The following is a 13,289-nucleotide window of genomic DNA, read 5'->3' as shown; positions in this document are numbered from 1 at the left end:
CTGTTTCAATCTCTAACCTCCACACACAGGTACACACACACAAACACCACACACAAAAGACACATACAGAAGCAACAATAAACTTACAATAACCAATTTTGAGATTCTAACAATAAACTGAATAAAGGGGGCATCTGGTTTGTAAGAAGTGCTGGCTGAAAAGTGTGCACCTTGTTCACAGTTTTGACTGGCTGTGGTGCTAGGCATGGAGCTGACAGCCTTGCATATCTAGGTAAGCACGATGTGGCAGAACTACCACCCAGGCCCTTAGCTATGCACAGGGAGATGCACAGTCAATGTGGAATGAACGGATGAGAATAGTAACCGCACTAGAAAGGGCTTTGTGTGCCATTTATCATAGAAAAGTTGGGTCTACGTTCCACAGTGAAATGGAGAAGCTGGGTAGAAGGTCGGCTGGAGGGAGGGTGGCACCAGGCTGGAGACCTTGGGTCTTGACCTGCACCAGGGGGGCTGTGGAGAGCCTCACTTCAATTCCTTTGATTTTTTTTTAATTCCATATTCAAAGTCTAGTATATATACCTATGATCATCATTTCGAACATAAATCACTGATGTTTTAATGCCTTTAAAATAAAAGGCTGAGGACCAGACAGATGGCTCAGTGGATAAAAGAACTTGCTACCAAGCATGATGACCTGCTAGTGCCCACACGATGGTGACCAACTCCTCTGCACACCTCTATCAGACACACGAGTACAAAGACAGCACACAGATACATAGGAGGAAGATGGGAGACTTGAGTTAGTTCCAGGTATGCATAAGGAGCAACCACAATTACTTCATCTACTTCCTTAAACTACAGTAAATCCTAAGTTCTGAGGCATGGGTGACAGTGGGAAGCTGTAATTGGAATTAAATATTTACGATGCATAAAGCTAAGTGGAGAAAGGTTAACTGAGGACAGCCCCCAGTGACTGTCAGCATAAAGACCTGTAAAGAGTGACTCCAGAAAGAAATAAGCAGTCTGACCTCTACAGAGCTGTGAGCATCTCTAAGTGGCAGGCGTGAGGGCCAGGCCCAAAATAAAAAAAAAAATAAAAAAAATAAAAAAAAAGATCAACATCACTTTTAAGGTCTCTATATAATCTGCAGTTAGACCTCCAAGACTTTATCCATAGCCAAACCAGAAACAAAGATCCCATATTGTAGATATTTCTGTAGCATGTCCATTAGAGGTGACACACAAAGACAGAGAGCAGACACTGCTTCCCAGAGCCTAGAGGGAAGGAGTGAAGGCAAAGGTTTCTTCTAGAGGTAATGAAAAGGCTCTGGGGTCAGATGGTGGTGTTGGCTAGACAGCTATGTAGATGCATGAAGAACCAGGGAGCACTAGGTTAATGGGTAAATGTTGTGATCTGTGGATTTTACCTCAATAAAGAACTAAAGGATGGTGGGTGGCACACACCTTTAGTTCCACCACTCAGGAGGCAGAGGCAGCTAGATCTCAGTGAGTTCAAGGCCAGTCTGGTCTACAAAGTGAGTTCTGGGACAGCCAGGACTACAGAGAAACCCTGTCTCAAAAAAATTAATTAATAATAACAATAATAATCTCTTAGACAATTGGTAAACGAAGTTCAGGAAATCTCACAGAAGAAAAAAAGACAGAAAATAAAGAGTTAAAATTTAAACAAGCACAGGGAATAGGGTCTACAATGCTAACATGAGAGAAACTGAGGAGAGGGAAGACAAGAGAATGAGAGAGAGGCCGTGAGTGAGACTGAGGACAGCTGCCAGAAAGGCTGGTCCAACATCAGTGCTGACTCACACCAGGAGTGACATAGAAAGTCATCACAGTGAATTTACACATGGGAAATGAGACACTAGCTGCCTCTGAGACTAGGAAAGCAGTTATCTAAAAGTTAACACAACACCTTCAGACTTCTAGAAGTTCCGGAAGCAAGATAAACTCATGAAGCAAACTCAGAGACAACCTACAAGCAACCTATAACCCAATCAAGCCACACTCTTCTCAACTCTGACTATGAAAGACATTCCGAATAGGTAAGGGCTCAAAACTTCACTCACCTACCCCCCCCCCACCCTTTCCAGTAAGCTACTAAAATGTTTCATCAAATCGGAGAGGACAATTGAGAGACCTGAGCATATAAGAAATAAATCTAACACAAATGAAGGGCATTAGAGGTCTTCAGTGGATGACTGATATTCCAGGAAAAAAAAAAAAAAAAAAACCTGAAGCCATATAATTAAAAAAAAAAAAAACCTAGCAGAGGACCACTGTCATTACTAGTCTACCAGTCTTTGGGATGTCCCTTTAACCTAAATCTAGCCCAGGTTGTCATAGGTTGTTTAGTCTGCCTTGACCCCATCTTGAGTTTTCCTGTGGTCCCTTCCTCTAATGCCTGGAAAAGCTGATCTGCTTCCCAACAGGGTGTTTAACTTTTATCTATCCCTGAGAACTAGACCATGATGCACTCAGAGGCAAAAACATGCAAAGTAGTCTGCTTCCCTCACCACATTTTTCCCAGATATTTTCCGATTCCTGGTAAAAATTTCGGCTACAATAAATGACCTGATAAGTCATGTGTCGCTCAGCTCACTAACAAGCTTTCAAAAACACACCCACCAAGGGCTCAAGGAAGAATTGCAATTTTCCTCTCAAAAGCCTTCACCTAAATGGGCAAGATGGACTTTCCTTCCGGACACTCGGTTTTCCAAAACCAAACAATATACCACTCAAAAACACACCATGGCCAAAACCAGTTGCCATGCAAAGCTGTTTCCCTTTTCCGCCTGGACCCAGAGTTACGTTACGTTCTCATCCTTCCTTGCAGAGAGCACAGTCATGTCATTGCATTCTTGATAATGTAATGTGGGCAAGAGCAAACAGGGGCCAGGCCTGCCATCAAACATTCTGAAATGTACCACACTTCCTCTCTTTACCCTGGCATCTGCCAGCCTGATGCAAAGTACCAGTGTGGCCCTCCACAGCCCTAAGGGATAAGAGGCCCTAGAGCTGACCTCCTCGGGTGCTTATGGAACAGATTCAATCTGACAGCTTCCCAGCTTATAGCAGACAAGGATCTAAGTGGAGAAGAAAAAACAGGGTTGGCTGTATTAAGACTTAGGGACTGTTAAAGTGGTCAAGCTGAGTTATGGATATCACATAGTGGTAGGACCTTGCCAGACATGCAGAAAGCCCTGGGTTCAGTCCCAGTACCACAAAAGCTATTAACCTGTTCTGAAACATTCATCAGGTGATACAGGTTTCCAGTTTTCAAAATTAAACTGCACATTGTGTAGGAGTGCATACATACAAAAGTGAAGGGAACTTCAGGAGTTGGGGCGCCATTGATATATAAAATGTGACTGTGACCAGGTGGAGGACAGCAGGTGCCAGGGAAAGGAATCCCGAGGGACCATCCCAGATATCTGTCACACATAATCTTAGCTTAGTTGTGAGGATACTGATACTCACTTTATTCTTTTTTTTTTGGGGGGGGGGGGGTTCTTTTTTTTTCGGAGCTGGGGACCGAACCCAGGGCCTTGCGCTTCCTAGGCAAGCGCTCTGCCACTGAGCCAAATCCCCAACCCCAAGACATGCAGTCTTAAGCTCTTAAATTTGTATAATTACACACAGTACTTCCAACCTTTAAATCATTTAACAACAAAACCTAAGCAAAGCTAGAAAATATAAAAACTAAGGCAAATACATGGTGGGGCATACCTTAGAAATGGGAGGGAAGAGAGGGAGGAAAAAGAGAGCGAGGAAGAGGGGGGGAGAGATTTGCTTCTATATACCAACAATCTAAAAGGGAAATTCAAAAAACGATTCCATTGATGATAGCATTAAAAAGGTAAAATACTTGGGAATAAGCTTAACTAGGGAAGCAAAAGACTGCAAATACTGCCAAAAGAAGTTAGAAAAATAGAAGTTAACTGAAAGACGACATCCACGTTCACAGAAGCAAAACGGCGCTATTAAAACTGTAAAACAAGTCAAAACAATCCACAAATTCAGTATAATCCTATCAAAAGCCCAGTGTGTTAGGTCATTTTAACTGACAACCTGACACACCAGGGAAGACAGTCGTGACTGAGAAAGTGCCTCAGGGTTGGCCTGTGGTATGTCTGTGAGGAGAGTACCAGACTCAGTCCAGTGCTCAGGGTGGGCCCTGAACTCTATCAGTAAAGCAGGCTATGGAACGTGAGCTCAGCAGCATGGATTCACTCATTTCCCTCTCTAAACCCTAGGTAGAATGTGGGCTGCAAGTTTCGGCCTCGACTTCCCCACAACAGACTGTGATCTCGAATTTCAGGTCAAATAAACCCTTTCCCCTCAACCCTTCTTGATCTAAAATTTTACTACAAAACCACAGTAATTAAGATGGTGTACTGCAGGCACAGAGCAGACCCAGACATCAGTTAAATGTCCATCTATAAACCCCACTGGTATGGTCAAATGACGGTCAACAGAGGTGCCATCCAAAGGAGACTGGATCGGCTTTCCTATAGATAGTGGTACTGGTAAATTCAAACCTGGACAAAGTTAGACCCTTTAGATTACACAACATACAAAAGTTAACTCAAGAGCTTGAGAGACAGCTTGGGTGTGAAAGGCTAGGCTTATCACCAAAGCATCAAAAATTAACACATGAGTCATCAAAACCTAAGTATATGAACTATAAATCTTTTCAGAGAAAACATACAGGAAAATCTTCATGACAGGATTGACAAATATTTCTTGTCAAATTTGACAAAATTAAAGACAATAAAAGAATAGGCAAACTAGATTTCACCAAATTTAAATTCTGTGCATCAAAGCCACCTATAAACAGTAAAAAGGCGAACTAACGAGGAAAACACTTGTAAATAGGGTTGATATTTAGGATATATAAAGAACTAAAACTCAGTAACAAAAACAAAGTAAGGGCCAGTAAGATGGCTCAGCAGATGAGAAAGTATTTGTCACCAAGCCTGAAGGTGACGGAGTTTGACACCTCAAACCCAAGGAAAACACGGGAGGAAAGAATCTTCACAAAGCTGGTCTCTAACCTCCACGTGAATGCTGTGGGCACATGTGCACACACCAAAATACAGAACCTCACACGTGTGCGTGCGTGTGTGAGTGTGTGTATGCGTGTGTGTAATATAATTAATGTTTTAAAGGACATGAAGCTAGAAATACAGTTAGCACTTAAGAGTGCTGGCTGCTCTTCCAGAGAACATAAGTTTGACTGTCAGCACATGAAGCTAACAACAACCATCTTTAACTCAGCTCCGGGGGTGTCATGTCATGTGGCCTCCCTCCAAGAGTACTGCATGGACATGGTGCACAGACGTGCATGAAGCAAAACACCCATACACGTAAAATAAAATAATCTTTAATTAAGAAATGAACCGGGTAGGTGGCACACATCTCTAATCTCAGCACTAGAGAGGCAAGGATAAGGCCAGTATGTTCTACAAAGACAGAAGTAGCTAATAAATGCACAGAAAGATACTCAACATCATTAGTAATTAGGGAAATACAAATCAAAACCATGATGGGATATTCTTCACAAACTCATCAAGATGGCTTTATAAGGAGAAAAACAGAAAAAAATGTAAAGAAAAGAGAAAATAACAAGTGTAGGCAGGCAGAATGTGCGAGGACTCTTGAGGGATAACGGCACGGTGATTCTCAAATATCCAGACATAAAATTAGCATGATTCAGCACTTCCCTTCCTGGTTATGGACACAAAATAATGAACTGGGCTTGCACAGTCATAAGCAGCCATTAGTCCTTGGCAGCATTACTCACAGTAACCAAAAGGTAGGAGAGCTAAATGGTGATCAGCAGAAGTCAAACGTACACACTACAGCATGAATGGCTTTGACAGCTTTATACTACATAACATAAGCCAAACACAGAGAGCAGATATGTGATTCCAGAAATATGTGCAGATCTAGAGTAGAGTATTTAAATCATGGAGACAAAATAGGAAGTGGCTGCCAAGGGCTAAAGGAAGTGAGTAGTTACATCTGACCGGCAGCTCTCAGTTTAGGATGATGAAAACCTGGAGGGGGATGCTTGGGTGGTTGCACCACTCTGAGTGCACTGTAATGCCACAGAGCTGTGCAATTACACACGGTTTAAGGGCTTAGGTGGAGATCCGTGGCAGAGGGTTTACGTAGCATGTGCAGGGCCCTGGGACCCAGTCCCCAGCACTCAAACAGGGGGTAGGGAGACTTGTATTGCATCTACCTTCCACAATGGAAAGGATGGGAAAGGTCAATATGGCAACACTGTTTAAGTTTTACCACAATCAAAACATAAGCCCAGGTGGATTGCAAGGAGTGAACTTGGCAGGACAAGGAGACAATGACCTCATTTCCTTAATTGTCCACAGATAAAGCATTATCCATGACCTGGAGTCAGGGGAGAGGTTTGAACCTGAAATATTTATCTTTAACCCTACAACTTCTGAATCACTTAGCTGGAGTACTTTATTTTTTTTAAAGGTAACAACATGTGTTTGCTAAATTTATTCAATTTATATTAAACATAGTTAAACTGTTAACAGAAAAATGAGTATAGTAACATCTTATTGTTTGTAGACCATACACTTTAATTCCCAGCTGTTAAAATGTTTCTATGTGAAAGTGGGGACCACAGAAAGAACAACTGCCTAAAGAAAACAGCCTAAAAATTCCATGTTTTCAAAAGCACTAAACAGATCCATTACATCAAAACTAATTTAAAATGTGATGCTCATATGGGGAGACCCTAAGACATATACGAGGTCCAAAGTGAGAACATGGAAAACCTTAGTTTGTAATCCTGCCATGGTGCGGCAGGGGCACAGAGCAGCTCACTTCTCAGAAAACAGAGCACCATGAGAGCACTTAAAGGTTTCTCCCAATTCTTGACCACTCTCAGTCCACCCCAAGTTTTCCTTTTTGTTTTGTTGTATTGTTCTAGGGAAGAGAGCCCGAGAGTAGGAAGAGCTGATAGGAATAAGCCAGACAGAATGAACAGGGACTGCTGCTTCCTTCTCCTTACACTAAAGACATCATCGTGAACCGCTAATGCCCCAGAGTAAGTACCCTGAAGCGATAGCCTCACACCTGTAAGGGAGAGCTGCAAGCTGATTCCTGCAGAAACCTTTGACTGTGGAACAGCTCAGCAGTGAAGCAGGACGGGAACCTTGGTTGGGGTGTAACAGTAAGCTGTTCCACAGCTTTCTGGTCAAAGTGAGGTCACCTAGAGAACTTTAAACCTAAGTGCTCACTGAACATAGAGAACACCAGAGCCTCCATGCAGCACTATATACACAAAGAGACAACTATGTCGTCTGCTAAGCAGCAAGAGTTTAAAGACAACTTCAGGGCCACAAGGCTCACTTGCTTGCCCTAAGCTTCACAACCAGAATTTGATCCCCTGGAGCCATACAGTGGGAGACCCAAGTCTTTCAAACTGTCCTCTAACTTACAGACCCGCACACATATGCATACAAAATAAAATGAAGAAAATTAAATAAAATATATGATTTTGGGGTTGGGGATTTAGCTCAGTGGTAGAGCGCTTGCCTAGGAAGCTCAAGGCCCTGGGTTCGGTCCTCAGCTGGGGGGGGGGGGGGGGGGGAAATATATATATATATATATATATATATATATATATATATATGATTTCACAACTCTTTCATGGGAAAAATAGAGTGAGAAGATAATTTAGCTGTGTGAACTCCACACACTCCTATAAAACAGTCGTCATTCCAAGATCCCAATGGAAAGTGTGAAGGACTCTGAGTTAAGACAATTTCAACTGGGGATGTGTCCTCCCTGCTTCCATAACAGTGTGCGCGCGCGCGCGCGTGCGTGCGTGCGTGTGTGTGTGTGTGTGTGTGTGTGTGTGTGTGTGTGTGTGTATTCTTGGCAAATGCTCCCAGACCCAAAATATAAAACATTAAGCTGTGACATTTCTATGTTTCTCCTCATGCACATAATCCTAAAAAAAATTCCTCTTTAGTTCTCTGCAATCAAACCCTTTCCATCAATAAATAAATAACAGAAAGCAAACACCTGGAGGCTAAAGCAGAGAACACCTGGATGCTAGGATAAGCAGTATACGTGCTCAGCAAATTTTCAGCCCAAAACTTAGCACCAATCTTCTGAAGGCCTCCCTTCAGAACTCCCTCTTTTGCAGTTGCCACTTTCCCTAAACCACAGGCCTTCCTGACTTGCAGCAGGGCCAGGCCAGATTACAGTTATGTGGTAGATCCGTCAGGCAAGTTTTGACAGGGCCTCAAAATAGACCCTGGACAGCATCCAGGGAAACTGCCACTCATGAGCTCTAGCTTCACCACACTTGGGCAGCTCAGTGCTTACTCTCTGTCTCATTTCAAGAGGACAAAGGCTCCTGAACCTCCCGATGGCCATGAGTAACCTACAGAACTTCAGGTGAAATTGTGACTTGCCCTCCCTCATTCTGCAACCAACTCTTCACACCTACTTCCTGCTTTGACAAAGGGATCTACCAACAGCGCAGTAACATCTGCCTCTCAGGTGCTGTCATCTACTCTACTTCAAGGAGGATGTGGAAGATGAAGAAGAAACTCTGGGTCATTTCTTTCTCTTAGGACTAAGATCAGTTAACTTTAGCAGGGCAAAACTGAAAACTATATAAAAGTTGTTTTCTATTTTTTCTGGTGGTGGTGGTGGTTTGGTTTGGTTTTTTTGTCTGCAACCCCAGCAGACCTAGAAGTGGCTATCTGGACCAGGCCTGCACTGGATTCACAGAGATCCGCCTCTGCCTCCCAAGTGCTGGGTTAAAGGTGTGCACCACCACACCCAGCTATATAAGTTTTTCATTAACAGAAAATATAACCTACAAGATACAGCCATTTTACCAAATATAAGTGGTTTATGTTGTCAATTACCAGTCTTCAACTATGGTATTTTGACATTTACCAATTTAAATTAACCATCTAATACACAAAAATGTCTTAAATTGACTTATAAGACACATTTGCAATTTTATTTGAGACAGGGCCCTACTACACGCTGTATAGGCCACAGTAGCCTCAAACTCTCAGTGTCCTGGCTGAGCCTGCCGAATGTTGACAACAGCCAGGTGTAAAGCCTAGGTCACTCTACTTTTTAAAATGAAGAGATGAGTAAAGAACATATTTTTTTTTTAATTCTTCCTCCTCCTGTGCCTGAGAAAACATTATCTTCTATTATAAAATAAACTCTAATATAAAACAAATTTTTCATGTTCAGAACCTAAGCACCAACTTCACAGCCATGTGCTCACAACTGCACTTCACAGATAAACTTGTAACAGTCAGGCACGTGCTTAAAAGCTTTTCTTATAGCCCTGTCTACAAAAGACTAATAACGACCTAATGTTTACTAACATGGAATCAGTGAAACTATGGAAAATGAATAAATGCAGTCTTTTTAAAATAAAATGAGATTGGGACGGGTGCTAATACAGAAACATATCTCAGCTATATCACAAGGAGAAGACACTTGTAAACATATGCAACTATACATGTGACTGAAAATATGGAAGAGGAAAATGCATGGACAATCACTAACTCTGCTATCTCTGGGGAACAGGGTTGTAGGAAGGTAAGAAGTTTGGGCAGAAAGGAAGGGGTTTGTTTCCTCATACGACTGTTTACTTTACAAGCTTTATAATCTTTAAAAGGTTCACAAACGCCACGGGGACCATACCATCAGCTCTCTCTCTCTCTCTCTGTATCTCTTCCCTCTCTCCAACTGTCTATTTACCTATTTCTTTCCCGACCCCTAAAATAAAATAAGAGCACACACAGGTATTGAGTCCCCGAGACCTTCTAGGAAACAGCACACTCTCTTAGCTCCCACCCCCACACCCCACTCCGCCAACCACCAGCATAAGTGAGTAAGTGAACAAATGAAGATATATAGCCCCATCATGATAAGCCCAGCTTCACAATTTATAATTCTAGCCTAGGGTGTAATGGCTTTAAGTCTAGACTAATTTGCTGTTGGCCAGAAAGTTTGAAAGGTTAAAGTGCACTGTCAATCAACTCATTTCCCATGATAGTCCTGCCTGCTATTAGCTTTAAGGAGGGGGAAATGGGGACAGGGACAAAGCTATTTAACTCACAAGGAAAACTCTGCTCAATTCCTTTCCTTCTCAAGTTTTAGAAGCCGGGTTTGAGTGATGGCCGGAGTCTTGTCTGACTATTTGCAAGCATAAAGGGTAAGGTAGTATGTTTTCCCAGGTAAGGGATCACTTCCACCACTCAGACTCTCCAAAGGGAAAGCAACTACCTAAAAGAGAACAGCTACTAACAGAACTGTCAGTAGGTGTAACAGACAGGAGTCCTTGGCTGGGACAAGCTAATCCTCACCAAAGCTCCCACCCACCCCACCATCACATCATCAAATCTGTCCCTTTTCATAGAGGAGCAGGGTAAGCAAGTCACGAAGATCTTTGCAAGACTTTTCCATCCTAAATTAATGAAGAAATTGTTTTTTGTGTTGCAAAAGAGAAACAGCTTGCCAAATACATTTTCTCTTTTCCCTCCATCATGAAGACGCTTAAATCCTAACCTAAGAAGATTCCTCTTACACCAAGACTATGCACCAAGACCATCCCCAGTGAAGATTTTCACAAGGGATTTTCAAAAGGGAATCTCTGTTAACAAGGAACAGAATCATCATCCTATCAGCTGGACAGAAATAAAAAGCAACATTAGGGAACACTCTGAATTTAAGTATCGATATCCAAAGGGAGAAAGATGCCAAAAATTTAGTCATAGAATCAAAGGCATGTCTGTCTTCAGCAACATTAATACATCTGGCATTACTTCCCAATTAGTTGACAGGACTTCTAACTGTCAATCAAGGTAAAATAGTCAGGACTCTACAAAGGAAAAAAAAAACAAAAAAACAAAAAACAAAAAACGGAAAACAAGATTGTCCCTATCAAGAACGGTGGGATTCAAAGTTTCTTGGCATCTCATTTTGAAAGACTAAAATGACCAAATGACACTGCAGCGATAAAAAGTTACTTCTAGTTTGAAATTAGTCAATTCTAAAAATAAACCAAAACCTCAACACAACTCCTTCCAGAACAGAAGTTAGGGTCATTCAGGGTCTTTAAGGAGAGGACGGCAAAGTGCTGTAGCCTCCCTCTCAAAAGGCTATTTTATGTATGCAGACGTTCCACAGTACTCTTTCGTACCTTAGTGATGGTAGCTCTCCTTTCCACTGGCATTTATTTGGTTTCTAAATCCCTTCATTTGTCTTCCCACATCTGGTAAAAAAAAAAAAAAGCAGGGGGCCTTAAAATCACAGCAGTCCATTTAGTAACTAACAGAGGATTACAAAAACAAACATCATGCGAACTTTAACGTTTTATTTCCATACCGTAGTGCGCGACAACCACCCAGCAACAAACAGAACCAAAAATTATCCATCACTTGCTATAAAAAGAGTACAATTATCTAATTAAACGGGCAGAAAGCGACTCTTACACTACTTCAATGTGAAGATCCCGATCGACGAGTCAGAGTGAGTGTGACCTAACTTCCTACATGAATCACACTTTCCGAAATTCTCACTCGGCATGAGTGTATTAAATACCAGGTCATCGTCTCTCTGTAGTTCTTAAACAGAGGGTGATGCTGGTTAATGAGGGCTAACTCTGCAAGACATTCAAGCCACGGTAAACTTGGCCAACTAACTCTTCCTGCAACACTATGCACTCTTCAGTAATTACAGCTTCTCACACCTACTGGGGAGAAAACGTCAAACACTGATTAAGAATGTATCTGCCCAGATACCCTGACTACACCTCTTCTCACTGTGATAACACAACTCGAATAGCACCTACTGTTATCCTTTCCATAGTTTTTCGTCAATCAACCTACTATATAAAAACTGCAGCAAAAATGCTGAGTCACTAAATGGGAAAATCAAGAGGGGGCTACAAATACTGAAAGTTTGGGATACCCTTCAGCCATGTTTCGGCGTTGTACTTGTATGTCTCGAGGTGGAAAAATAAATACATAAAGCAAACGCTTGAACTTTTCTCCTCGGGGTTCTCTTATGTCCCCTGCTTCCTGCTGGATATCCACACCAAAGGGAAACCAGGCCTGACTGGAGCTATGAAACTCCACAATGTGGGTGTAAATAACGCCCGGCATTAGTCAAGCATTAACCCTGACCGTCCTGCCCTGAGCCTGTTAAGCCCGCGCGCTTCAGTTCAGATCAAGAAGGAAGCAGGAGATGGGGGAATCTCACTTAAAAAGCTACGCCCTCCACCGGCCTGACACCGTTCCCGGGGCGGCTCCTCCCGGGACAGGGGAAAGAGTCTGAGAGAGTGTGGCGCCGGGAGCAACGGGAGCTGGAGCACCCAGCTGTCCCAAGTGATGCCCGGTCCAAGGGGCGTAACCCTTTTTTCCCCCGCGGGGGGCGGGAGAAGCTAGCCGGAGACCCTCCAGGCAACCCCAGCCCAGAACCGCCTCTGGGCAGCGCCTCGAGACAACCGGGCCGGCCGCCTGCCCTTACCTGCGTGTGGCGCGGGATGAGGCTGCGGCGCCGCCCGGAAGGGCCAGATCGGCCGCTCCGGAGCCGGGAGAGGGGAGCGGCGGCCACACTCTGTCCCCGCACCGTCCACCCCGCGGGCCGCAGGGAGGCAAAAGAAGGGCTCCTCGCGCTGCGGACGACCGTGTAGTCACACTCAGGGCGCCCTTCGCGCCGCGGCCGACACGGCGAACGCAACCCGGGATGAGCCGCAGCCCGAGCGGCGGCTGCAGCTGCGGCGGTGGCGGGGCAGAGGGGCGGGGCCACCGGCCGGCGACCCGCTCACCCGGAAGTAGTTGTGGCGGGCGGCGGGGTAGCGGACGCGCGCGGCTTGGAGGTTACTGGCTGGACCGCGGAGCGCCTGGCTCGCACCAGATGATGGAGCGGCTGACAGGAAGGGCGACACGCTGGGCACGCACCGGCTCAAGCCAGGCCTGGTCCCGAGCGCTGGTATCCGAGCGTTTCGTAACCGTACTGAACCAGGTGGCTTCTAAACGGTCTGGTGGGAGGTTTTGGGTAAGCGAGGCACCTGGCGCGCAGTCAGTGGGAAAGGACGTGGAGGGTGGATGTGGCCGAAGGAAATGGAAATACCTGTTTTTAAAGAAATTTACAGCTGAGGCTGTACGCAGTTAATCGGGTGCTTACTTAGCGCACCTGTAGCCCTGGGTGCCATTCCCAGCATAAAAACAGGTGTGATACTGTAGGTCCGTTGTCACTGGTACCCTGGAGCCTTGGCAGACTGA

The 13,289-nt window shown here is 44.1% G+C and overlaps 1 protein-coding gene across 47 annotated transcripts in view; it reads right to left on the bottom strand.

The window, feature by feature from the left end:
- Lrrfip2 (LRR binding FLII interacting protein 2) overlaps positions 1–12,803 on the bottom strand; it is a 101,363-nt gene extending 88,560 nt beyond the window's left edge. For 34 of the 47 annotated variants that reach the window (XM_008766616.4, XM_008766625.4, XM_017595600.3 and 31 more), the window contains exons 1-2: positions 12,532–12,669; positions 11,204–11,275 (exon numbers count right to left, since the gene is read on the bottom strand). The gene's annotated coding sequence lies outside the window, so the exon portion shown is untranslated. The other 13 variants (XM_008766619.3, XM_063265276.1, XM_063265279.1 and 10 more) reach the window with 5 other exon arrangements.
- Positions 12,804–13,289: the final 486 nt, after the last annotated feature.

Source organism: Rattus norvegicus, chromosome 8 (assembly GCF_036323735.1).
Source record: "Rattus norvegicus strain BN/NHsdMcwi chromosome 8, GRCr8, whole genome shotgun sequence".
NCBI classification, from domain to species: domain Eukaryota; kingdom Metazoa; phylum Chordata; class Mammalia; order Rodentia; family Muridae; genus Rattus; species Rattus norvegicus.
Note: the sequence above shows the minus strand (reverse complement) of the source record. Positions and strands in the feature narration are given on the sequence as shown.